The sequence below is a fragment of the Pipistrellus hanaki genome, assembly GCF_964339955.1.
Source record: "Pipistrellus hanaki genome assembly, chromosome: 20".
NCBI classification, from domain to species: Eukaryota; Metazoa; Chordata; class Mammalia; order Chiroptera; family Vespertilionidae; genus Pipistrellus; species Pipistrellus hanaki.
The window spans coordinates 14,310,964-14,333,521 of NC_140522.1; the positions used below are offsets into that span (position 1 = coordinate 14,310,964).

At 53.9% G+C, this 22,558-nt stretch overlaps 1 gene segment (V, D, J or C); it reads left to right on the forward strand.

Moving 5' to 3' along the window:
• Positions 1-16,103: 16,103 nt before the first annotated feature.
• The window catches only part of LOC311614045 (Ig delta chain C region membrane-bound form-like), a 38,017-nt gene continuing 31,562 nt past the window's right edge, over positions 16,104-22,558 (forward strand). Inside the window, exon 1 of the C gene segment in view lies at positions 16,104-16,114.

The following is a 22,558-nucleotide window of genomic DNA, read 5'->3' on the forward strand; positions in this document are numbered from 1 at the left end:
CAAGAGGGCTGTCTGCTTGTGCAGGCACACACGGAGCAGCAATCACAGGCTATTTATCCCCTTGTCCCGCCTCATTTGGATGCCTCCGGTTGAAGACTTCATTCTTTGATTCCTGAGACAAGACCTTGGAAGAATTCCTGCTAAGGGCTCTGGTATCAGGGTAGAGTCCACCTCCGGCTGCTCAATGGCTTCATAATTTCCTCAGGGGTGGCCTCGGGCTCCTGTGGGAGCATTTTAAAATGGGCTGAGGCCTTTTCTAGTTGTCTCCACCTCACCCTGGCTAGCTGAGGCTGTGAATCCTGGCTCAGGTGCACAGTTCTCTGTTCTTATAGCCTCTTCCCTTTTCCCGCACTCCATTTGCCTACGGATACTCAGTAACCCTTTCCAATAAAGCTGGCCATGCTGTGGTGGAGCTCAGAGGCTGATTTCCTGCCCCAGGAAACTCCCCAAGCAGAACCTCACCTCTGTGACTCCTGTCAGGAGCCATCATTCTTTTATTCATTTTTTTAAAACATTTTTTGTTAATCCTCACTGAGTGTATTTTCCCATTGATGTTTAGAGAGAGTACATGAGAGAAGGAGAGACAGAGAGAAACATCAATGTGACACAGAGGCATTTATTGGTTTCCTCCTTCACACCCCCCAACTAAGGCTGGGAATCTGCAACAGAGGTGCATGCCCTTGATCAGAATCAAATCTGGGACCTTTCATTCTCCAAGCCATCATTCTATCCACTGGACCACACCATCCAGGGCAGGAGCCATTGTTGTTTGCAGACTAACCACTGGGGTCACTTTAGAAGGAAGAGCTTCTGTGCATCCATTTGGTGTCTCGGCTGCTCCTGCCCCTGCTCCCTGCAGAGATGCCCCCTAGTTCCCAACTCCCTGTGCTCAGGGTGAGGGCACCTCGTTGGGAGGCAAAACACAAACTCAGGCCTATGTCCTTCCCCCATGGGTCCCCTGGGCTGACTGCCCTCACCTGTGCCCTCTGCTCCCAGACTCCCCAGCTGCCCAACTCTGTGGGCCACATGGTATGTGTCTGACACACAAGAGAAGCATAGTAACCTCCGTCTTGGATATAACTGCTGTTTGAAATTCTCTGCTGTGGTCAGACAGTCCCTAGTCCTGTAAACTCTGTCACTTTAAGACCATCTCTTATTCTATAAAATGGATTTGTTTTTAGTTCAAATAACAGAAAAACATAAACTTAACTGTTTGTCCTTGTAAGCTAGCCTTCTAAATGGGCTGATACACTGATACTGATATTAATTTACATATTCTGTCAAGAGTTTGTTCACCCAAGGTTCCAGGTGCCTATATAGATATGATATGTGCTCTAGAATACAAGCTGTCTTACACAAAGAACTAAAAGATGTGAAAAGGAAATACTCCCTCCTGTGTTTGTTCAGAATGTGACAGAGGTAATTTTCTCACAACCTGCCTACAATAAAGATGACTCTTTAACTAATTGGCTCATTAGGCATCTTGTCCAGCCCCCTGAATTATGATACAACACAAGTACCTGGTGTCCGTCCACAGAACACGGGACAGGGCCTCTGTCTTCTTCACTGATATGTCGTAGTTGCCTACAGAAACGCTGGTGTGTCATGGGCCCTAAGTGTTGGTGGAATGGATGGGTGAATGAATGAATAAATGAATGGATGGATGAAACCCAATCAATTAATGCGAGTGAACAGGCTCTGGAATTGGTATAAGGTCCACAACGCCCACACTCAGGGACCCCCACTGACCACCCTTGTCTGTGGCCCTGCCTTGGGTCCCATTTGCCCAAGGACACCATCCTGGAGAAATCTGGCTGCAGAACTGCGGTCTGTGCCTCAGTGGGCTGTGCAGCCGGGTCCTTATATCAGTGAGCGATGCTCAGGCAAATGCCAGGCATGTCTTCCTGTGTATATACAGCCCCACTGGGGCCACAGAGCCTGCTGAGTCTGGCTGACCCATGGACATGGCAGTCTCCTTCCTCGTCTTCCTTCCCGTGCTGGGGCTCCCCTGGGGTCAGTGTCTGGGGACCTGGCGGATCACAGCTGTTTTCATGGAGACGTGGCCTGATTAACCTTGTTGCTTCCTTCTGTCCCAGGTGTCCTGTCCCAGGTGCAGCTGCAGGAGTTGGGCTCCATGGTGGTGCAACCCTCACAGACACTGTTCCTCACCTGTGCCATCTCTGGGGACAGTGTCTCCAGCAACAGTGCCACTTGGGACTGGGTCAGGCAGCCCCTGGGGAAGGGCTCCAGTGGTTGAGAAGGATCTACTTCAGGTCTCAGTGGTACAGAAATTATGCGCCATCTCTCCAGAGTTGGTTAGACACATCCAAGAACCAGTTCTCCCTGCAGCTGAAGTCTGTGACCAGAGAGGACACGGCTGTGTATTCCTCTGCCAGGGGCACAGTGAGGGGAAGTCAGGGTGAGCCCAGACACAAACCTCCCTGAGGGAGGCAGCATGGGGCGCTCTGGACACCAGGTGGGGAGTTCAGCAGAGATAACATTTCCTGGTCTGCCTTAAAATAGTTTTGCTCCAAGCAACAGAGCTTACTGAAAACTGGATTCTATGTCTAGCTTTAGGGATTATATTTCTCATCACAAAAGGAGCTCTGTCTTTTTACTGACATAATTCAGTGACTGACAAGGAACCTCATAAGAGGCTCTGATCACACATTCCTACCTGGGCAGCCCTGGGAGTGGGCTGGCCCCAGGCCTATGACTTCTTCACTAAAAGGCTCCTCTTGGCCTTGAGCACCCCTGTCCATGGTTCTGGGTTGACACACCTGTGACACCAGCATGACCACCCTCAGGAGAGCACCTCCTGGGAACTGTCCTAGCACCCAGTCCCTGCCTGGCTCTCTCCCTCCTCCCTGTCACCTTCCTCACCTTCCCTCCTGAACTTCAAATGCACACCTGCAGCTGCAAACTGTTATTCTCCTGCATTTCAGGTATTCCTCCTCAAATGATGTTAGTTGTCAGTTTGGCTCCAACAATACCTTATAACACATTCTCTCCATGTTCAGGCTTTTCTTACATCAAGGAATTATCTTCTCTTCCTTTACAACATACATTCATACTGTTTCTTCCCCATGTGGCGAGGGAAGTGCACACAATTACTGAAAACCTGCGACCTCACCAGGATGATGTCTAAAGAGAAAACAAGTTTGCTGTCATTGTCCTGGTAGTAAGGTTTCCTTCCTTAGGAATGAGCTCCTCCCTCCCCCCACCCAGCTATAAACACGTTTCCAGGTTCCCCTTGGTTGTTGAATCGGCATAAAGTCAACAAAGTAAGTGAACCACATAGAAGTAGTTGAAATACGCATGCCCAAAACTGAGGAGAATTTTTTAAGAGTTTATCTGAGCTGAACCTGGGGCAGTTGCAAGAAGACAGGATCTCAGATGCCCCTGAGAATGCCAGTGTCAAAGTGGCTCCCAAAGTTTCTCTGACATGTGTGGGATTGAGGAAGGTGGAGGGAAGGCTGCATGGAGGTGGGAGGGAGCAGGCAAGGTTGGATCTCAGGACACTTAACAAGAGTGCTCCCTGAGGGCAGGTGTGGCTTGTTGTAAAGGAGTGTTGACCTGATGCTCAAGAACTATGGGCAGGGCCGGCTTTAGGTAAAGAGAAGCCTTTCCCTAAAATGCTAAGGCCTGGGGGTGCCTCCACCATGATGGCCCAGTTAGGGATTCTAACCATATCACCCTGTGAGGGGACTGGCAGTCCTGGTCACCTGCCACCTTGTTTCGTCCACAAAGTGCACAGTCGAAGGCATGTGGCGCATTCGCTGTGCTGTGTGGCCCTCACCTGCCTGTGCCCACTTCCAAAGCATTTTGATTGCAGCCAGGAGAAGCCCACCCCATTGCACACTGACTCCCACCTCTCCCCCTCTCAGCCTTAAAACCCCTCATCTCTGCATTTCTATTAAACCAGGACCCAGATCTCCAAACCAGCAGCCTGGGGAGTGTGAGCTGGGTCTGAGCCTGAGTAGAGAGCTGGGCTTTGGGACTAGGCAGCTGCCTGCACCCTTCATCCATCAGCCCAGTGTGGGTAGCTGATGCAGTTCATGGAAGAGCCTTGTTTAGTGCAGCTGAGCAATGGGCTCATGATGTGTCCACAGGGCAGGTCTCCCCTCTCCACACCAGGGCCCCTGATTTGGAGCAGGTGAGCTAGCTCAGACCTGAGGTGGGCATGGTCTCCTCTTGGGTAAAGTGAGTGGGGCCGTGGAGGCCTCACCCACAGCGAGTCCAGTTGAGCTGGCCAGGGCCTGTGCAGTGTGCAGCAGAGAGAGAGGCTGTCCCAGATGAAGATCCAAGGACTAACCTGCAGGAGTCCCCTCTGCCCCTGAGAAGGGAGGGGCTCACCTGCCCCCGAGGACGACTTGGTGCCTCCATTTCTACCCAGGGTTTTCTTCCCAAAGCCAATGTGTTCCCTTTTTATTTTTTATTCTCACCCAATTCTCACCTATTTACCCTATATTTTCCATTGCTTTTCACAGAGTAGGAGGGAGGGGAGGGAAGGAAAGAGGCAGGGAGGGAAGGAAGAAGGAAGAGAGACAAACATTGATGTGAGAGAGGCACATGGATTGGCTGCCTCCCCATTGCCCCTTCCAGAGGTCAGGAGAGAGCTTGGAACCCAGGTGTGTGCCTTTGACCAATAATCAAACCCGAGTCCTTTGATGCCAGGGCCAATGTTCCAACTACTGAGTGACACCAGTGAGGACTACATTTATAAATAAAGGAACTTCTCCCAATTTGAGAGGTTGGGAAACAGGACTTTTGCAGGTGAACAGCAGGGAAATTGAGTGAATTGTGGGGTTGTGGGAAGGCAGCTGGGTGCTTTGGACTGGGACAGCATTTTTGACTCAGAGGCTGTAACCAGTGTCCAGACACTCTCTCCTGCCTCATCACATGTCCATGTGAGAGTTTTATGGAAGAGCTGATTGTGGAAAATGATGAAGACAATTTTTTAGTCTCAAAATAAAAGCATCATTCCAATGCAACCTCTCATTACCAAACCCAGAAAGCAAACATGGCCCACGGCTGGTGAAGTAGAGCAAGAGGAAGCCCCATCCTCAGTACCTTCTGGGGCATCACCTCTGGGTCCTCATCAAAACAGAGGACTCTCAATCCTGGGAGCTGCCCCCAAAAAACGGGGTCAGGGTGACCAGATGTTCAGAAAGGAGGGAAGGAGGATGGGTCAGGATGGGAACTCTTCTGGCCAGCATCCTAAAGTCCTTTTCCATCTGGGGTCACCGTAGGATGACAAGGTCAGGCATGCAGCCCAGGGTCCCAGCTGCACCCTTATATCCAGATGCCATGGAAATGGGGCTCTCTTCTTGCTCATAAAAGAGGTCCCAGCCCACATCTGGGGAGACACCCTGAACCCAAGTGCCTGAGTCAGGACCCAGTGGCTCCACCATGGACTTGGTGCCAAAGTGTGTTTTCCTCCTGACCATTCTTCAAGGTCATTCTCAGGAGAGGGGAGTGCTGAGCCCTGTGCCTGTGCCTGTTCGTGCTTCCATGTGATTCTAAGTCCCCCTGTGTCTCTGTGTTTGCAGGTGTCCAGTGTGAGGTGCAGCTGGTGGAGTCTGAGGGAGGCTTGGTGAGGGCTGGGGGGTCTCTGAGACTCCTGTGCAGCCTCTGGATTCACTTTCAGTAACTACCACATGGACTGGCTCCACCAGGGCCCAGGGAAGGGGCTGGAGTGGGTCTCACGCATTAATAATACAGGTGTTAGCACATATTATCTGGACACTTTGAAGAGCTGATTCACCAGCTCCTGAGACAATGCCAAGAACAAACTGTACCTGCAAATGAGCAACCTGAGAACCGAGGACACAGCCACATATTACTGTGCAGCAGACACAGTGAGGGGAAGTCAATGTGAGCCGGGACACAAACCTCGCTGAGGGAGGCAGCAGGGCTGGACTGCAGGAGCGTCCCAGACACCAGGGGGCTCGCAGGACCAGCAAACCCTGGTTCCCAGCTCAGAAGTTGATCCTGGAGGGGTTGTGCAGGCTTCCTATTGGGGTGAATGTTTTCTTCTCTCCTGTTGTCCCTGGGGGCAGATCCTGCTTCCTTTTTGTGTCTTTAATTAGTTTTTCTGCAGGCAAAAAAGGAGGAAGTGGCTGTGTTTCAGATCTGGTGGACTTCTCCTCTGCGCCATTCCTGTCACCAGGTCCCTGATGGTTGCTCTCTGGGTTGACAAGGAAAACTTTCTAGGGATTCCTGTCCACTCACTGAGAATGATATTCCCCTCTCTCCCCCACAGTGCTGGGGGGGAATGCAGAGACCAGGCCCCAAATCTCACCTGAGGGTGGTCAGCCCCTGTCTCCACCCTCAGAAGAGCCTTGAGGGGGCAGTTAGCCACTTGCCTCTCACTAAGGTCTGACCCTGCGGGCGCTGCCCCTCCATGAACCTGGGAGATGAACCCAGCTCTCAGGGTGTGCTGCAGGGAGGCAGTCACAATGAATTTCATGTAACTCCCCTAGGTCCCTTTCCTTTTATTGCTGTGTACAAAGACAGATGTAACCCTCCATTCTCTGGAGCATTATCTCAATTCATTGAGATTCTGCCTCAGGGCATATGTTTATAGGTTGGCTCAAATAAATTCACATCAATTCTTTACAAGTGTGAATTATATTTTTACTTTATCACTGAGAACCTGCTGAAGGGAGACAGAGTAAGCACCCATCCTCGCCCTCTGTCCTCTGCAGCCCACATTCTCCCCCCATCGGGCCTGCACAGGACGTCCTGTGTGGCTGCGCTCTGCCCTCTCCTTCCCGCCTGATAGGTTTTGCCTTAAATGCACCCCTATGCCACTCCTCATAACCATTTCTTGTGCCAGGCCCTTCCTGAGGTGCCAGGGCAAGGGCCACTCAGGTGGCCTGAAGCTGGACACAGCTGCCCTGCTGAGCCCACATGCAGTGCCCACGTGTGATGTCAGAGTGTGGGGCCCCACCTGTGTCAAATGGAGACAGAGCTGAGCACTGCTCTCAGAGCACCTCCAACAGCTCACACCTGTGCTGAGGGAACCTCCAGGGGCCCCTGAGCTGCAGAGCATCATGGTGGAAAAGCCCGTGGCCACTGGAATCAGAGGGCAGTAAGCGAAGTGCTGGTGGTGAAGCATCCATCTGATTATAAAAACTGCCTTTTGAATATCTTATCCCTGCTATTTTGGCTTCTGTAAATGCTTGCTTGCTTAAAGAATAAGGAAAATAAGATTACGCCCACTTCAGAGAGGCCATTAAACCCTCCAGACGAAATTATCAGTGCTGGCTCCAGGCCAAATCTTTGGTTCAGGTCTGAAAGCCCCAGCACATAAGGCTTTAAGAACTTGCAAATAAAGCCAGAAACACCTTTGAATAGTCTGAGAAGGATATTTGGGAGACAAAGATGGTAAAAACATATAAATAGGGAAAGTTCCTCCATGTTTTTTGGGCCCAGAATTTGAGAAACATTTTTTTGGTCAATACAGAAAGTTAGGGGAAGAGGGGCAAAAAAGAACGGGGGGAGAGAGGGGACCTGGGAGAAGGGCCTTTTACTCTTAAGCTAAAAAGCAAGAGAATTAAATCTCTAAGCTTGACATGACGAGGTTGCTGCCTACTCCTTAAGCTTCTCCAGAATATTCAGCAGCACAATTTTAAGACAGGAGTGTACATAATACCTCAGACCACCACCAAGCCTGCTTTTCAGATTTGCTGGGGGTGTAAGGGTGGCATCTGTACTTCATGGGTCAAATGTATACATTTACTTACTTTGCTTTTTCAATAAAGGTGCATATTCTAATTACTTGATAAACTAATTTTTTACAATATAATCAAGGTTTCATATAAACCATTCTCAAAACTGCCAAAAATTTCTGGGTGTTAATTTTATATCTTGCTACATTGCCAAATTCATTTATTAAGTCTAATAATTTTTTCGGGTTTTCTATGTATAATATCATGTCATCTCTAAATAAGGAAAGTTTTGCTTCTTCTTTACTAATTTGAGTGCCTTTTGTTTCTTCTTCTTGTCTGATCTGTATGGCTAGCACTTCCAGTACTATGTCGAACAGGAGTGGTTAAAGCAGGCATCCCTGTCTTGTTCCTGTTTTAAGGAAAAATGCCTTTAGTTTTTGCCCATTGAGTATGATGTTGGCTGTAGGTTCAACATATAAGGCTTTTATTGTGTTGAGGTATGATCCCTCCATTCCCACATTGCTAAGCATTTTTATCAGAAAAGGGTGTTAGACTTTTTCAAATGCCTCTTCTGTATCAATTGATAATGATTATGTCATTTTTGTCTCTCAATTAGTTTATGTAATGCATCACATTTATTGATTTGTGGATATTGTACCATCCTTGCATCCCTGGAATAAATCCCACTCGGTTATAGTGTATGATTTTTCTGATGTACTGCTGGATCCAATTTGCTAGAATTTTGTTGAGGATTTTACCATTTATGTTCATCAGGGATATTGGTCTATAATTCTCTTTCTTTGCAGTGTATTTATCTGGTTTTGGGATTAGTGTAATGTTGACTTCATAGAAAGAACTTGGGAGAGTGCCTTCCTCTTGAATTTTTTTTTTGAATAGTCTGAGAAGGATTGGTTTTAATTCTTCTTTGAATGTTTGGTGAAACTCCCCTGTGAAGCCATCCAGTCCAGGGCTTTTGTTTGCTAGAATGTTTATTATTATTGACTCAATTTCATTAGTAGTTATCAGTCTAGTCAGGTTTTTTTATTCTTCCTGATTGAGTTTTGAGAGGTTGTGTTTTTCTAGGAATATGTCCATTTTGTCTTAGTTGGCCAGTTTGGTGGAGTAGAGTTGTTTGCAGTATTTTGTTTGTTTGTTTTACAATCCTTTATATTTCTGTGGGGTCTATTGTTATTTTGCCTCTTTCATTTCTGATTTTTCTTATTTGGGTGCTCTGTCTTTGCTTCTGGTGAGCCTGGCTAGAGGTTCACCAATCTTGTTTATCCTTTTAAGAACCAGCTCTTGGTTTCATTGATCTTTTGAATAGCTTTTTTTGTTTTGTTATTTTTTGTTTGTTTGTTTTGTTCTCTGTGTCATTTATTTCTGCTCTGACCTTTATTATTTCCTTCCTTCTGGTTACTGTGGGCTTTTTTTGTTTCTCTCTTTCTAATGTTTTAAGTTGCAAGGTTAGATACTTTATTACCACTTTTTATTTTTATTTTTAAAGGTAGGCCTGTAGAGCTATGAACTTCTCTCTCAGGACTACTTTCATTATGTCCCATAGATTTAGATTGTTGTGTTTTTATTGTCATTTGTTTCCAGGATGTTTTTTTATTTATTCTTTGATCTCTTTGGCAACCCAATCATTGTTTAATAGCATGCCATTTAACCTTCAAGTGTTTGATTTTTTTCATTGTTTTTATTGTAGATTATTTCTAATTTTAGGCCATTGTGATCTGAGAGAATGCTTGTTATGATTTCTATCTTCCTGAATTTGAAGAGACTTTGCCTGTGTCCAAATATCTGGTCTATCTTCGAAAATGTCCCGTGAGCACTTGAGAGGAATGTATATTCTGTGGCTTTGGGGTAAAATATACTAAAGATGTCAATTAGGCCCATTGAGTGAGTCATTTAGGATTGCTGTTTCTTTGCTGATTTTTTGTTTATAGGATTTATACAGTGGTGTCAGTGGGATATTATAGTCCCCTACTATGACTGTATTGCTATTGACCTCTCCGTTGATATCTTCCAGAAGTTGTCTTATGTATGTGGGTTCTCCTGTATTGGAGCAGATTTATATGTTTATTAGAGTTATATCTTCTTGTTCAATTGCTCTCTCTCGTATTATGTAGTGGTCTGTCTCACCTCTTGTTATGGCCTTTACTTCTACAAACCTGTTTTCTGAATGGAATTAATTCTAAAGAGTTCACACCCCATGGTGTGCAGGCCAATGGTCCAACCACTGAACCACAACAGCCAGGGCTCCATTTTAAAAGATGAAAACTCTTCCACATTGAGAGGCTGGGAACACAGGCCTTTTGCACATAAACAGCAGGGAAGTCCAGTGAAATCTGTGGTTTTGGGCAGGCAGATGCGTGCTTGTGACAGGGACAACAGGTTTGAGACAGAGGCTGTGGCCACAGGGTCCAGCCCAGCCTCTCCTGCCTCGTCACTTTTACACATTTGAGGTTTTCATAGGGAAGAAATAGAATGTAGGGGACCAGCTAGAACTGTAAGACACAGTAATCCTGCTCTGTTAACTGTGATATTTCAGTCTCAAAATAAAAGCATCATTCCAAAGCAAGGTCTCATCCCAAAGGAATGAAATCAGAATGACTGGGTGTAAGGAAAGAAGGGAAAGAGAGTGGGTCATGACAGGACTCCATGTGGCCAGCATCCTTCAGTCTTTTGCCATCTGGGGTCACCCTAGGATGACAAGGTCAGGCATGCAGCCCAGGGTCCCAGCTGCATCCTTATATCCAAACTCCATGCAAATGGGGCTCCCCTCCTGCTCATAAAAGAGGGGCCAGCCCCCATGCTAGGGAGACACCCAGAACCCACGTACCTGAGTCAGGACCCCAGTGGCTCCACCATAGACTTGGTGCCAAGTTGTGTTTTCCTCCTGATCATTCTTCAAGGTCATTCTCAGGAGAGGGGAGCACTTAGACCTGTTCCTGTGCCTGTTTGTGCTTCCTTTTTTTTTGGGGGGGGGGAGGGTTGAGATTTCTTTCTTTCTTTTTTTTAAAATATATTTTATTGATATTTTAAAGAGAGGAAGGGAGAGAGAGAGCTAGAAACGTTAATGAGAGAGAAACATTGACCAGCTGCCTCTTGCACACCCTCTATCGGGGATGTGCCCGCAACCAATGTACACGCCCTTGACCGGAATCGAACCTGAGACCTTTCAGTCCGCAGACCAACACTCTACCACTGAGCCAAACCGGTTTCGGCTGCTTCCATGTGATTCTAAGTCCACCTTGTGTCTCTGTGTTTGCAGGTGTCCAGTGTGAGGTGCAGCTGGTGAAGTCTGAGGGAGGCTTGGTGTGGCCTGGGGGGGTCTCTGAGACTCTCCTCTGCAGCCTCTGGATTCACCTTCAGTAGCTACCACATGGACTGGGTCTGCCAGGCCCCAGGGAAGGGGCTTGAGTGGGTCTTACGCATTACTAACACAGGTGGTAGCACATACTATGCAGAGTCTGTGAAGGGCCGATTCACCAACTCCAGGGACAACGCCAAGAACATGCTGTATCTGCAAATGAACAGCCTGAGAGCCAAGGACACTGCTGTGTATTACTGTGCTACAGACACAGTGATTGGAAGTCAGTGTGAGCCTGAGGGAGGCAGCAGGGCTGGGCTGCAGTGGGCGCTAAAAACACCAGGGGGCGCTCAGGGCCAGCACTGGCCCCTCAGAACTACTGGAATGACTAAACTCAGGACACACTAAACTCAAAAATCAGCCCCAAAGGCATGTGCAGGGGTTGGCCAAAGAGGGTTTCCTCTACAACTTTGTTTATTCTTCATCACAAACAATAAAATATCCCAGACGGTTGCTCAGTGTCTAGAGCATCAGCCTGCAAACTGAAGGGTCCCAGGTTTTATTATGGTCCAGGGCATGTACCTCTGTTGCAATGGCCTCCCCAGCCTGGGTCCTTGTCTGGGCTGGTGCAGGAGGCAACCAATCCATGTGTTTCTCTCACTCTGATGTCTCTCGCTGCCTTTCCCTCTCTCTTCCACTCTCTCTAAAATCAATGGAGAAATACCCTCTAGTGAGAATTTAATAAACCTATATTAATAAAAAGCCCGTGGCTGTCATACTGTCACAATATCATGACCAAAAGAGCCTGGGCTCTGCCATCGGGCAGGGCAGGACTCAAGCTACTGGTGGTGAAGAGCCATGAGCCCTGGAGGGTTAGGAGCATCAGAGAGCTACCAGAGGCAGAGAGCAGGGCAAGAGCTCTGAGCAGTGATGGGCAGGGTGACCAGCTGAGGAAGCAGAAGCCATCTACTCATGCACAATGTGCTGCACACTCGGCCTCTGGGAAATAAATTAAAATAAAATCATGACTCTCCCAGAGCTCTGTTTAACCTGTTGCCACTGACAGGACATTCCTTGGATCCAGGCCTGAAAGAGCAGGGTGTTTCCACTCTGCAGTGACAGGCATGGGCAGGAGGTGGCCTAGCACAGAACCAGCAGACCCTCTGTGACTGCACCCACTGTGACCTCCCCAATGACCTCCCCCACTGTGACCTCCTCCACTGTGACCTCACCCACTGTGTCCTCCCTCACTGTGATCTCCCCCATTGTGTCCTCCCCCAGTGTAATCTCCCCCACTGTGTACTCCCCCACTGTGACTTCCCTCACTGTGTCCTCACCCACTGTGACCTCACCCACTGTGGCATCACCCACTGTGGAATCACCTGCTGGTGGGACCTACATCCTCCTCTTTCTCTCAGTCTTACTGCCTGGTCCCCACTCCCACTCTGGGGCTCCCTTTGGTCCCAGCCGTGGTTCGAGAGAGGGACAGGGAGGTCTGGCCTCTCACTGTTTCCTCTGGTCGAGTCTCCAGAGCCCTCCCTGGTCAAGCCTGAGAGGAAGGCAGCTCCATGTTTGGCCATAAAGGAGGCATGAAGGAGCCGAGGGGGTCCTTTCACTAAGAATTCATCGGAGGGAAGGAAGCAGAGATCTCTGCTCTGTCATCCCCTCTCAAGGGTCCTCTTGGGGCTCAAGGCCCCTCAGAGGCCTTGAGAATTCAGACCACCTCTATTTTTTAAAGCAATCCTGTTTCTTTTTAAGTGGTGGGCACAGGCAGCTTTCACCCTGGAAGAGCAGCCCGTGGCCTGAGGGGTGCACCCAGCCTCTAGTTCACCTTCACCCCCACCCTGAAGGCTGGGGCATGTCTGAGCTCTGGAGGCGTGGCCCGCAGGGCAGAGGGGCCCAGGTGCCAGCTCCAGGGTGAAGGTGCCTGGGCCCACCAGGTGCCACGCTGGGGAGGAAGCCACCCCTCCCCCAAGCGGGAGTAAAGGGGTCCAGGCAGGTTGATCTCCGGAGACACCCAGGCCACCCCGTGGTGCCCGCACCACCTGAGAGGCAGGAGGCGAGGTGGGGAGCCGCCAGATGCCCCAGATGGGAGACTTGGGGGTTAGTCACCGTCCGGGTCCACCCTCCCAGCCTCAGCAGGTAGGGGACTGGGAGTGGGGACACTGGGCCCTCAGGCCCTCGTTGGCCTCACTGGGAAAAGGGAGGCTCCAACAGGGGCCCAGCCAGGGCCCAGCCAGGGCTCAGCCAGGGCACAGCCAGGGCTCAGCAAGGGCTCAGCCAAGGCACAGCCAGGGCTCAGCCAGGGGCATAGCCAAGGCTCAGCCAGGGCACAGCCAGGGCTCAGCCAGGGCTCAGCCAGGGCACAGCCAGGGCTCAGCCAGGGCACAGCCAGGGCCCAGCGCCCAGGACACCTGCAGCCTGTGCAGAGCCCCCTCCTGACCAGGGAGGTTTGGGTCAGACCAGCCCCAGGCACCCCCCTTAAAACAGGATCTGGCCGGGCAGAGCTGGCCCACCTGGGGCTGGAATTCTGTAGGGACATGCTGACTCTGACACCTGGGAGTGGCACCCAGCACTGGGGGGGTGAGGTGGGGGGGAGCACTAGCTGAGACAGGAGAGAAGGGAGCAACGGGGCCCCTTAGGTTGTCCTCGCCTGCAGGCTGGGCAGACCCAGCAGCACTGCCATCCCTGAGGGGCCCAGGAGGCAGCTGGGGACCCGCAGGAGACACCTCCTGCCCCTGATGTCAGACCTCCGCCCCAGCAGGCGCTGCAGCTGTAATGAAATGTCTTAAACTGACCACCAGGCGGTGCTGGGAACCACACCAGGTCCTGGGCCTGTGGTTCCTTTCCTGCCCCACCCCCAGCCCCCACACCCCACCACCTTGGGGGACCTGGGCATAGTCCAAGGGCAGGCTCCACCCCCTGAGACTAAAGAGCAAAGGCGCCCACGTGGGCCCCTGGGACCTGGGACGGGGCCTCCGAGGTTCAGAAGAGGGAGGGGTTCAGAGGACTGAAGACCCAGGGGAAGAGGGGACCCCCAGCAGGGCCCCAGAATATTATGGGGACTTGAGGGCAATGAACGCCAACGCCACCCTGGGGTGCCGCCTAGACAGGCAGTGCTGCTGCAGGGCTCAGGTTGGGACTAGAAACAGGCAGGTGTCCCTCTGCAGAGGCCACTCCACGGAGGGGCCTAGAGGATCAGCTCCTGCTTCAGGCCTGGGCTCCGGGGCTCAGGAGGCCACATGTCCCAGGAAGGAGACCTGGCCACAACAGCCAGCAGCACAGGGGGTGGAGCAGGAGGGAGGATCTGGAGGCGAGGCACAAGGCCTCCCTGCACCCTGGCCTCCCTGGGCCTCCCTGCACCTGGGCCTCATCTGGGCTTCCCTGCACGTGGACCTCCCCTGGGCCTTCCTGCACCTGGGCCTCCCTGCACCTGGGCCTCCCAGGGCCTCTCTGCACCTGCTCCAAGTCCTGCCGGCCAGACAGAACTGAAGCTGCATTGCAGATGGGCTGGCCTCAGGAGGGGGATCACCCAGGTCTCCATCACCAGAACGTACGACTCCAGGCGGAATTAGGGGGTGGGCAGCGCCTGCCCAGCAGAGGGGGAGGGAGAGGGCCAGGGAGAGGCGGGAAGCAGGGTCCAGGTGAAGCGAGGCTAGGCCCTCCTCTCCGATGTCCCCAGGTCAGTGAGCACAATTCGAACCCGGAGTCCCAGGGTTGGCAGCAAGTGGGGGTCACCCTCTGGCCCCAGGAGGCCCAAAGGCCCCACAGTGACTCCTACAGAGCCTGGGGCAATTGGTCAACCCGAGGCCTTCACAATGGGGTTGGGTTCCAAAATGGGCTGGACAGCAGGCTGAGGTGACCGTGCCCTGCCGAGGAGCCTCAAGACAGAGCCGGGCAGGGTCCCGTCCACCTGCCAGGCAAGGCCTCCCAGGCTCCAAGCCCTGCACCCGCCCACAGCCTCCCTGGGGCCTGCCTCGGGCCACGGGCCATCACAGATTCCATGATCCCCCCCGGGGGGGAGGGCGGGAGGGAGAAGAGGGGGCGGGCCTGGGTCACTGTTACGCTTACTGCTCTGGGTTGGCTGTCACAGCCACAGTGTCACAGTGCCCACCACACCCCGCTGGAGCCCCTTCCCAGCTGCAGGTAAGGTAAGGTGCTCGGACCTTCTGAGGAAGCTAAGGCCGCCTTGGGGCAAGGCCCTCACTTCACCGGGCAACTAGCAGCACCCCGGCTGCGCTCACCCAGCACTGACCCTCACCATGGCCTCCGTCTCAGAGCTCACCGCAGCTACTCAGCCCTCATGCCGAGGATGTGACGGTGACAGGAGAAGACCAGGCGCTCACTAAAGCAGCTGGTATGAGTGTTGAACCTTCCTGGCCAGGCTTGTTTGCAAAGGCTCTGGCCAAGGTCAACATTGGGAGTCTCATCTGCAATGTGGGGGCCGGTGGACCGGCCCCTGCAGCCGGTGCTGCCCCAGCTGAGGAGAAAGTGGAAGCCAAGAAAGAAGAATCTGAGGCGTCCGATCATGACATGGGCTTTGGGCTTTTGGACTAAACTGACTCTTTTGTAACACTTCCAATAAATGCTGACCTCTGTTGCAAAACAAACAAAAAACCTGCTGGACCCGGGCTTGCCTGCGCTTTGCCCGCAGGGGCACCGCCTCTGGATTTTGAATGGGGCTCCATCACCATGGGCATGGTGGTACCACAGTGGTGCAGCCCGAAGCACAAACCCTCGGGGTGGCAGACGCAGTGAGCGCCCCCTCGGCTCCCCTACAGCCCCATCCTGCCAGCTCCACGGACCTTGAGACCCATGGTCCCCACGTAGAGGGCCCACCAGACCCCTGGGCCAGGGCCTCCGCAGGGCAGCGCCTCCGACCACACACAGGAGCTTTTTGCCAAGGCTCATACCACCGTGCAATCCTGGATACCGCTACCACGGTGACAAACCTGCCACCACAAACCCAGCCACGCAGCCAAGCCCTCAGGCCGCCAGGGGCCGCTCCCAGGGTCGTAGCCCTGACCCTAGGCCTCTGGGCCACTTCCACCTGCTGCCGGGGCCTCAGGGGGCTCTTCCCAGACTCCACAGGCGGCTGTCCGGCAAGTTCAACACCAGCAAGAAGGTAAGAGCTGCCCTCGGCAGACCGTCTGAGCTGAGGCTCCAACAGGCAGGGCCCCAGGCACCCTCAGGGCGGCTGAGGGAGAGCTGGGCCTGCTCTCGGCTCTACACAGGCAGCTCACCCCTGAGCCGGGCAGGCAGGCCTCTGGGTGGGGGAAGCTCCCAGTCTCTGGGGTCCAGGAGTGGGGACTGCTCCTGGCATGGCCTGTGGGGTCCCAGGGTCTCTCCCCCCGGGGGAAAGGGCTACCTGCCAGGTGCTTGGCCTCCATGTGTCTCAGACACCAGGTCGAAATCCAACCTCTGGGACTTGCCTCCAGGGAAAGCCCTTCCCTCTGAGGGGCCGGCCACCCCACCCAGCGGCAGGGGCATCCACTCTGCCCCCTGAGCTGGGTGCAGGTTCCTTGTGGAGGACTCCGCCCGGGGCCTGACCGTGTCCACAGCCCGGGGGCCACCCCCACTCTGGTTGCACAGCTCAGACTCCCGCCCACCTGCCCGCCCTCTGCACATTCGGGCCCTGTCCACATCCAGGCTTTGGCCCAGGGGCCACCCACCAGTGGGCCTTCCTGGGAGGGTGGCTTCGGATGTAGGATGTGACCGAGGGCTTATACTTCGTGACATACAGAACTGGCCACAGAGCTGAAGCCAAAACCTTCCAGAAGGGCAGCCTGGGTCAGACACCCCATCCCCTCGCAGGACCTGCCGCCAGCCCCAGGGCAGCAGCACTGGACAGGCCAGGGGACAGCGCCTCCAGCCCAGCCTCCACCTTCCTCCTCCCCAGCCACTGTCCCACCCTGTCCCCTGCTCAGGCTGAAACCTGCCCCCAGTGCTCCTCCCAGGGCAGACAGGGGCCCAGGCCAGCCCTTGCGGTAGCCTAGCTCTTCCTGTGACAGGCAGATGGTCCCCCATCCAAAGACCCATGGACCCTGGACCCTGGACACCAGGGGCAGACTAGATGCCTACTGAGCCCCAGCTCAGCCCAGGCCGCCACAGGCAGGTCCCAGCAGCCTGGCCTGGTCGCCAGGCACCATCCGCACCTTGGGTCAGCGGCGTGAGCCCCGCCAGTGCCACAGGCCCCGAATCTCCACATTTCGTCTGCCCAGCTCCCCCGGGACCAAGGCCTGGGGCGTTCACCTTGAGCAGACCCAGGTGTCCTGAGCACTGACCCCTCACCCCACCGGGGCCAGGCCATATTGTCTCGGCCTCTGTCACTGTGGGTACTGGAATAGATCCACAGTGACTCAGCCTGTGCTCAGAACCCGCCCGCCTGCCCGGCACCCTTCCCTGCCCGGGACGGCTGCTCTCCTGTCATAGGAGATGGTGACCTCGCCGGGGCTCTGAGCAGATGCAGGAAGCTGCAGGGAGAGAGGTCACTGCTACCTCCCTGGTGTCCAGTTCCAGAGCCCTAGGCAGCACTGACCAGGCCAGCCCGGGAGGCCCCCCTCAAATCCCACACCCCATCCAGAGGCCAGGGCACAGGATGGAGCTCAGGCCGAGTGCCCTCCAGGGCCCAGCCTCACCTCCTTCCCCCACTGCCCACCCCTCCTTTTTCCACTGGACAGGGACAGGGACATTCCAGGACCCCTTGGTGGGGGAGGGGGTGCAGAGGGTCTGGAGCTGACCTGTTCACCCAAGAGCACCGTGACCCCACCCACTTTCCCACCAACCTCAGGGTGCTGTCCCGGCTCGCAAGTCCAGCTCCCTCCTGTGCAGCTGCCAGCAGGGCAGCTGAGTGTGGGCCCTGTCCTGGTGCAGGGCAGTGGCCTGGCAGCTGCAGGAGGAGGAGCTCATTTGAGGATGCCATGCCCAGCCCACCTGCCCTCCCATTGGAGGCAGATTCCACAGGGACCCTCTGGAGGGTGAATACCCCCACAGCTCAGGCCAGATCTAAAAGCTTCTCCATGAGCCTCTGCTCCTCTGGGATCCCCTCTCTCTCACAGCGCCCCCAGTGACACCCCGCACCAAATGGCTCAGGCTGCCCCTTCGATCCAGGGCTTCTCTGCACAGAGCCCACGGGCCATAGGCTCCTTCCCACAGGGGCCGGGCTGGAAACCCCCCAAAGCCACAAGCTCCCAGGGCCCAGGAGATGCATCCAGAGAGCAAGCACCCCGCCCTGCCCCCCTCCAGACTGAAGAGCATGGGGTATGCTGAGCTCCCTCAGGCCAGGGGGTTTCTGGTCCTGCCTGTGTCACTGTGGTACAGTAACAGCTGGGCCCACAGTGATATTCACCCGGCCTGAAACCCTCGCTGGAACTAGCCCTGGGGCTCCCGGGTGCAGCGCTGCCCTTCTGGCCAGGAGATGTCCTTGCGCTGCCCCCTCCTCCCAGGGGACAGCCAGAGTCTGAGGGGCTCCTGGGCCAGGACATGGGTCACCACGTCCAGGCGGGGCCCCTACACTGCCTGGGACCCGGCAGAATTTGTGCGGGCCTCAGGCAGTGTGGGTATAACTACGGGGTTCACAGTGCCACAGGCCACTCTTAAAACCTGCCCGTTGCCCCCCAGAGCCCACCTCGGAGGGCCCAGCCCTGCCCACAGGAGGCCACGCCCGGAAGCCCAGCCCCAGGGTAGAGGCCAGGCGGGGCCAGCCAGGGGATTCTGAGCGGCCCTGAGTCACCGTGGATCTACGGGAGCTACCACGGTGAGACAGGCCGTGGCTAAAACCGTCCCATGGCCTTCGGGAACCAGCCAGCGTCAGAGGGTGAGCCCGGCTCCCAGCCAGGCAGCCCCCGGCTCCACGGGTAGCCCCCACAGCCTGGGCACCCCTCGGTGTCCCGCTGCATGGTGAGCGTGGGGGCTGGGCCAGTCAGTGGATGCAGCTCTGGGGACCCTGGCCAGAGCTGACCTTTGAGGTGCCAGCAGACATGACCCCCCACCTATATCATCCAGAGCCAACAGCAGGAGCAGACACCCCAGGCTCGGGAGCCACACCCAGGAGGCCCAGCGCTCCGCTGGCCCCATGCCCACCAGGACCACAGACCCTCCCCCTCACCCCCCAGCTATGGCCTTCCCAGGCCCAGCTGGGCAGTTGCTCACGAGTCTCTGCTCTTTCAGAAAGCCAGGCAGGCAGCCAGTGCAGAAGCTGATGGTCAGCAGTCAGCAGAGCCGACCGCCCTTCCCTCATGAGGGACGGTCACCCAGGGGATGTCCTCCACGAAGCTCCCAGGACACAGCCCTTCCAGCGTCTTCACAGGGCCTCTCTCCTAGCCCTGGGAGCTTGGCCACACAGGGCAGCCGGTGCCCCAGTGCACATCTGGGCTGTAGAAGCCTGTACCCACTGCTCCACAGGTGAGCTCCTAAGAGCAGCCCGTCCCAGAGGGTCCAGCCCCAGGCAGCTCCCTTCCCAGCCACAGGCGCCTCGCACCCAGGTCCCTGGGGTGAAACAGGCAGCCCCAGACAGCTGTTGCCCAGCGGTGACCCGGACACTGAGGGGGGCCGCCAGCAGGCAGGAAGCAGATAAGCTCCCGGCCAACTCAGTCTCCAAACCACCAACCCTGGAGCCCCTTCCTGCCCCCACAGCTCCCCACACTCAGCCTGGGAGGTTTCACACGCTTCTCCATGGAGCTGCCGTCGCTCTGAGTGGATGTCTCTGCAGTTTGTTTGCTTCTTCTAGTCAATAACATGTATCTTCATCCCCTCCCAATGCGGCAAAGCTTCGTTCACCCACGCACTCCTTCCTCAGAGGGCCTGAGCCAGGCCGGCCCTGGATGTGACCACGTGAGGCCCCGAGGGAGCCAAGGGCAGGCATGGAGAGTGGGTCACCTGGTCCAGTCCAGTCTGGGTCAGTCAGGGTGGCTTCCTGGAGGAGGCATCACTTTAGCTGCAGTTGGAGTGAAGGAGCCTCCAGGGCTTGTGATGCCCTGGCTATGTGGGGACTAGAGACTTAGCTGGACGAAGGTCTGGGGTCCCTGGAGACCTGCCCTGGCACATAGGAACCAGCCGGAGGGGGTAAAGGGCATGGAAGGCCCTGGGACACCAGAAGGTGGTGAGACACAAGCCCTCTCAGAATCCCTAAGCTCAGTACATTGCAGTTCAATGCCGAGAGTCACTGGGGAATATCCTCAAGACGCAGATGCAGCAGTTCTGGGGGGTGGCCCAGGCCTGCTGATGCAAATCATCCTGAAGGGCATGATGGGGTGGGAGACCCCAGGAAGCCCCTCACACAGTAACTCCAGCCCCAGCCCAGCCCCTAGCTGGGCCTGGACAAGGATGTTGTCCCTGCCAGGATGCTTTGCTCAGATCGGACAGCATGGCAGGAAGAGGCTGCATGGGCACCATGCCCCACTCCTCTCACCATTGGACAGCCCACCTCGCCATTTGCCCACGTGTCCCTTATGGAGACCCCATAGCCACCCCGAGGGCCTGGGTGGACTTTCTGTTGCCTCTTCCATCCTGCCTAAGAGCCCAGCCTCCCTGGGAGCCTCAGCCTCAGAGTGACACAGGCACACTCACACTCCTCACACTCACACTCCTCACAATCATGCTCACACTCCTCATACTCATGCTCATGACATTCACACTCACACTTCTCACACTTCTCACACTCACACTCCTCACAAACACTCCTCACAATCCTGCACACCACATCCACATTCACACTTCTCAGACTCCTCACACTCACATTACTCATACTTCTCACACTTCTCACACTCCTCACACTCACACTCCTCACACTTCTCACACTCACTCTCTTCACACTCAGACTCATGCTCCTATACTCACACTCCTCACACTCAAGCTCCTCTCACTCATATTCCGTACTCCTCACACTCACACTCCTCACACTTTTTACATTCACATTCCTCATGCTCCTCACACACATACACATCACACAGAGAGCACCTGCCTTCCTGGTTGCAACCTTCATTTGTGGAAGGTGCATCCTCTCCCCGATCCCTGTCACCTGATGAACACCTTCAGGTCCTTGGCCCTCTCCCCCCAGCCCCTTCTCCCAGGCCAATCTCTGGGCTCCTCTGCACCCACTGCTCCCCTCCAGAATTGCTGTTAGCAGTACCCACCCTTTGCCTGCCCTCCTCTCTTTCCAGTTTATTCCCTGCAGCACCCATGCACCTCAACTCCTCTCCCTGCCATTTTGAATTGGCAGCCATAGGATGAAGTGGGCTGTGGGCCCTCAAGGCCACTATTACAGCTCCTGCTCCAACCCTCTCTGGCAGACTATCTATCCAAGTGCCCCAGCACCCCTGGTCAACACACCCTTCACATACAGCCAAGGGTGCCCCTGCCACCCATGTCTGCCCAGTGAGATGTGAGTGGGGTCAGCAGGTGGGGCCTCCAAAGTGTGACTCGCCATTTGCTGCATGTCCACCCTGTGCTCTCCTGTGAAGAACAACAGACCACATTGCTGGCCAGCCGCAGGGAGGGGCAGTCAGGGACCCAGAGCCAATGTTCCCCGACCTGGTTCAAAACAGCATCCCTGAAATTTCTTTAAATTACCAGAAAAACATTCCCCCAAGCAATCAATAGCAAATATATTTTATTTGAGTCACCAGACTTTAAAGCAAATGGCACTTAAGCAAGAAATCCAGGTCATTTATAAGACAGGAATGAGTCTGGCCTGATTTCTAAAACCAAAACCAAAACCAAAACCTTTACCAACGCCTATAAAACACGTTGAGACAAAATGTGAACCAAGAACTTCATGCTCTATACAGCGTTCAAATACACCACTCATGTGAACATGGGAATTGGTTCCATGTGCTTCTTCACTCGTATGTATTAATATTTCATTATAATGTAAGTTTACTTTTAATATACATATTGAATATTGAACATGGGTGCATATTTGTACATGTGTATACATACATAGTCAGATTAATACAGACTATTGGAAATAAAAGTATTTCCTTGAATAAAAATAAACTTTATGCAACAAAGATAGAAGTGGAAATATTCCGCCGAAACTGGTTTGGCTCAATGGATAGAGAGTCAGCTTGGGGACCGAAGGGTCCCGAGTTCGATTCCGGTCAAGGGCATGTACCTTGGTTGCAGGCATATCCCAAGTAGGGGGTGTGCAGGAGGCAGCTGATCAATGACTCTCTCTCATCGATGTTTCTAACTCTCTATCTCTCTCCCTTCCTCTCTGTACAAAATCAATAAAATATATTAAAAAAAACAAGAAATGGAAATATTCCAATACAAAGACACACCACATAGCATAAAACTTGGAGCCCAATGTGAGGCATATGAGAGTGTGACAGAGAGATGTGTGCTTGAGGCAGATGAGGGCTGGGACTGGGGTATAGGAGCTGAGGATGGAGGATAAGAGTACAGAGTAAGGATGGAAGCTAAGGATGAGGAATGGGGAGTTAAGGATGAAGAATAGGGGCTAAGGATAAGGGATGGGGGCTGAAGATAAAAGATGGGTATTAAAGATGAAAAGAGAGAGAATCCAAGATGGCTGCTCGGGTAGGCAACTAGCCGCAGCCGCACACAA